Below are 5,111 nucleotides of genomic sequence, written 5' to 3' on the forward strand. Positions count from 1 at the left end.
GTTTTTTTTTACCGTATCTTTCTAAAAAAGGCTTCGGCGGGTGGGTTTTAGAGTCCGACCTGGACGGGGATCAGTTGGCTAACACCACCCCGAACCGTGGTGTGTCGTTGTGTTGGGCGCTGTGGGGCCCAACCTGGTGTATATTTTTTGTATCCATGCGGTCCATCCGCTTTTATCCCTCATTTTATAGCATATACCCAAAAATGAAGTAGATCTTAAACTCAAGTGGACCATACCACAGGAAAAAGTGGTGATTGAACGCCCACGATTACAAATATCTTGGGACAAAAAAGATTTGGATCGGTCTTATATTTGATATTTTGATTAATCCATGTCTTAGTGACCTTATCAACAGCTTGGATGACAAAGAAACATTAAATTAGGCCCTAGAAAGGTTTCAACGTTTGGTGTCATTAAATCCACTGTTTCCTATGGTGTGGTCCATTTGAGATTCCTATATGCTTCTTCCTTATTTTTTTCCCTAAAATGGTCTAGTAAAACGGATGGACGGCATAGATATAAAATATAAATCTCATATTGGGCCTTACGGTGCCTGACACACCACAGCTAGGGTGGTGTTGGCAAAACCACCTAATCCGCGTATTTCCTTCATATTTGGGGAATCATTTGATACTCTGGATAAGTATGACGCTTGATACTCAGGCACTTTAAATGGTTTACATCGTAGATATTACCTGAAATTAAACCGGATAAATTGTGGGACCCACTGCATCTAAGTCGCAGTCTAGAAACTAGATTAGTTGAATAATCTTAACCTTTGATTCGTGGACACGTTTTTCTGAATGAGAGGATCGGATATTTTTCATTTTTAACTGTCCAATAAAAGTAACGCAACCAAATGAGAATAACTTTTGTTCCTGATATATCCACTGGGACCCATAATTAGACCGTTTAAATTCAATTGCTTGCATGCCAAGCATGGAACTTTTCCTTCCTTGCTTGGGTGGGTCAGTGGATCACTGACTGTGTGGCCCACTGTGACATGCGCTCCTTACATCCACGCCGTTCATTCATTTTGATGGCTCGTTTTAGGGCAGGATCCCAAAATTTAAGAAGATCCAAATCTTAGGTGGACTACACTGAAGGAAACAGTGGTGATTGAATACCCACCGTTAAAAAACTTCTTTGGAACACCGGAATGTTTATTTGCCTTCCAACCAGTTGATAAGGTCACAAAGACCTCGACGACACAAATATCTGCTTGATCCTACACTTGAATTTGGAAAAAATTAGCACCGTAGATGAGTCCGTATAATACTTTTTTTTTGCCGCCCAAGAACTTATCTTGCGGAAGGCGATTCTTAGGGTATAGACGTTGGTTTTTTACAAAAATATCCCAATTAGTTAGGGTAAGCAGCTAGAAAAATCAAGGGTATTTTTATCTTTCTAGGTTTGTCGGTACAACTAGTAATCTACTTTGGTAATTAAGGTTTTTACGATTGGAATGAAATAACGTGGGTAATCCGTCAGGTGTATACTAAAATCGTACCTAAGGCCATGTATCACGATGGACCCCATAGTCCGCGATCTACCAAAGTCGCAAGTAATTTCCAGCTAGTAGATATCAACCATCACTCTCTGCCAGAGTATCAAAGCATTTCTCCACACCTTTGTTTATCATCTGATACTCTGCAAGGGTATGACAGTTGATACTTTATCACTCACATTAAATCAATATTAACCCGACTAAATTTTATAACTCACTATTCCTATGTTACACTCACAAATCAAATTGGTTGAGCAATCTCAACCCCTGGTTTGTTTAAACTAGTTTGTTGAAATAAGACTCTTGATAATTGTTGTTTTTAACTTTTCAATAAGTACCCACTAATTCAGTTTTTGTTTGCGCAATTCACTCAAATACAAAGTCATTTGTGTGATAAGGGGTTTCATGTGTGATTAGAGAGTGCAGGCATAGTAAAGTCATATTCGACTCAATGTTTAATTGAACGATAGTGACCTCACACTAAAATGACCAAGTAAGATCGGATTTGGAAGCCTTCTTGATGGATTCTCTTTGCCTTGCATTAACAACTTTTCTTTCACCACTTATTGCGAGCAATATATTTTTCAAAATAACAAAGTTGAATGGATAAACAAAAAGGAACAAAAATAATATCAATTTGTTAATATATAAATGTGGCTCATTGCAACTAACAAAGTAAAAACAATTAAAGACAATAAAAAAAGATAAATGCCTAATTCGTACATGGGAACAAGCAGTCTAAGCGAATGGTCAGCAAAACATAAGCAGAAAGATTAATCGTCAAAGCAAGGACTCGGTAAATCAGTATCTAGCAACTTGGAGTAGTAGATGTTTAATTTAATCCTACAGCATTGTAGTGAAAAATGTTGCATTTAAAAATAGCATAATCAAAGCCATTTCCACAATTCGTCCCTTCTTATTGTAGAACTGGGGGGGGGGGGTTAGATCCACTTGATTGAGCTTTACCATTCTTTTGATTATGGATCCGTTCTAATGTGATCACCATAAAATCTTCAAACATCTCTGGAAAATTCTCTCAATTTAGCAGGGTTTCCAAAGATAGCTTTACCAAATGTATTATAGCCAAATCTGTGATAGGATTCTTTCCCTCAGTAGGTTTTTATCGATGTGCTAAGTACGCTATCTCATTAAAATGTCACATGAATTATTATTGTTAAGATGAAGAGGATAGTCATCCCCGGTATCTTCAAGGCACTATTAAGGTCCCAAATGAAGGTAGTTCGACTCTGCTGCTCGGATATGTAACCCCGACCCACGAATTTGATAGGAGATCGAAGACATATTGAAAGAAGAACCAGCCATCGCTTGCATAGTACTCAGCTCGGGAAGATCAACGTAGAGCGGCCATGAGTTTGATTCATAAAGTCAGCTCGGATGGTCAACCTCAACCATCAAGTCAACTCGGATGGTTGACCTTGGCCATCAACTTCTTATGTTCTCAAAACTCGACCACTTGATCTTATCAATATCGAGGATCTCAATAAACGGTTATGAAACAACTGTTGAACGCATGCCTATAATTCAGGGAGTGTTTATATCCACGTAATCGACTCTTGATTTATAAATTGATGACTCATCTACAGTGAAAGGTACGCATCAGAAAACCCTTAATTCTAATGGACCTAGGTCGTTTGATCCTAACTTAGGCATCGGAGGGCCTCCTGCTATGGTCAGGGTATCCTTTATTGTCTTTGTGTGCAAGTACTCAGAAGTCCAGAAAGTGTTATCCAAATTTCAACATCAACAATTACCATGTATCATCCACCATTTCACTCTCATAAATGCACGCGTACGGTTCTATGCCACCACATTAATAGTGGAAGACATATTACTAAAGAAACAATGGTAAAAGATATCTTCATATGTGAATATAATTTCTAGCAGCATTAAACCTATAATGTGAGTACGTGGTGACTTCTTATTACTCCATGATGGTGTGTCAAAAATAAATGTAATTAATACTGACATAGATAAATAAGCATAATTTTTTGTTGGGGCTACATTTGAAATGAACCATATTTTGGATAGTTTAATTTGAGTTACTTCTATACCATTGTATGCAATTTCTTAATAATAAGTAAATGCCTAGGTATCATCTCCTTTTTACTTCAGATATATGACACAATGGATGCAAATGGGAATACCCTGACTAGGACCTACTTAGAGACGAACGGTCTTGTCAAGGGTTATGTGGAGCCTACTGTAATGTATGCATTTGATCAATGTCATCCATCCATTTTGACAAATCATTTCAAGCATAAGCTCAAAAAGGAGGTAGATCAAAGGCTTAAGAGGACTACATCACGTAAACAATAAAAATAAAATGTTTATTATTGAAAACATATTGGGGCCAACAGAAGTTTTGAATCAAATTGATATTTATGTTTTCCCTGCATCCAAATCCAGGTGACCTTATGAACCCGTTGGGTGGCAAATAAACACTATACTAGGCCCTACGAAGTTTTAAACTGTAAGAGTTCAATCCCACTGCATCGTGTGGTGTGGTTCACTTGAGTTTTTGATCTATTAATTTTTCGGATTATACGTTGAAGTAATTTGTATGGCATAGACAAAACATATACATCAGGGTGCGCGCCATAGTTCCCCTGGTAGTTAGGTCCTCGTCGGGGTATTATCGGATGCAGATTTCCAGTTATAGCCTTAAACAAGTTGTTCCTGCGTTGGGATGCCACATGGGCCCAATGTGATGTTTTTCAAAAACCCATGCCATCCGTCCCTCTTAAGAGACCATTTTAGCATATGTGATAAAAAAAGAGGTTCATCAAAAACTTAGGTGAGCCACACGAGAGGAAACAGTGAGGGAATCAGTTACCATTCTTCTAAATATGCGTAAGGCCACAAAGCTTCATATCAAGCTAAGTTTCATGTGTTTTCACTTCATCAAGATAAAATAGCCTTATAAACAGTTTGCTGGCATATAAATACCAAAGTAGATCCCAGTAAACTGCTTGGGTTTTGGATTCATCTTATTTTTTAATGAATGCCTTAAAATAACTTCTCACAAACATCAAGTGGCCCCCACCCAGCATTCCATTGCAATAACTTCACGGGAAAGGCTTTGACTGGAAATCCACGTCCGGTATTATCCAATCCGCACCTGGCACGGCAGAGTCATCCATATACGATGTACACGAAAAAGAGTGATTTGTAAAATCGGGTCTACCCAGGTGGAGGACCGTAGCACGTGGATGTTCGCATCCTAATCCTGTACTAAAAGGGGCTTCGTGGGGCCTACTGTGATGGATGTGTTTTATTCATGTTGTCCCTTCATTGTTTCCTATCATTTTAGAGTATGAGCCCAAAGACGAAGCAAATCTAAGCTCAAATGGCTCACACAATCTAGATTTAACGCAAACCATTAAAAACGTGGAAGTTGAAGAAGTTTTAGGCCCTGAAAAGGTTTCAACAGTTCGTTTCATTATCACCACTACTTCCTATGGTGTGGTCCACTTGAGCTTTGGATCTGCTTCTTTTTTGAGCTTATGCCTCAAAATGATCCTGTAAAATGGGTGGACGGTATGGATAAAACATATATATATATATATATATATATATATATATA

This window comes from Magnolia sinica, chromosome 1, assembly GCF_029962835.1.
Source record: "Magnolia sinica isolate HGM2019 chromosome 1, MsV1, whole genome shotgun sequence".
Lineage (NCBI taxonomy): Eukaryota > Viridiplantae > Streptophyta > Magnoliopsida > Magnoliales > Magnoliaceae > Magnolia > Magnolia sinica.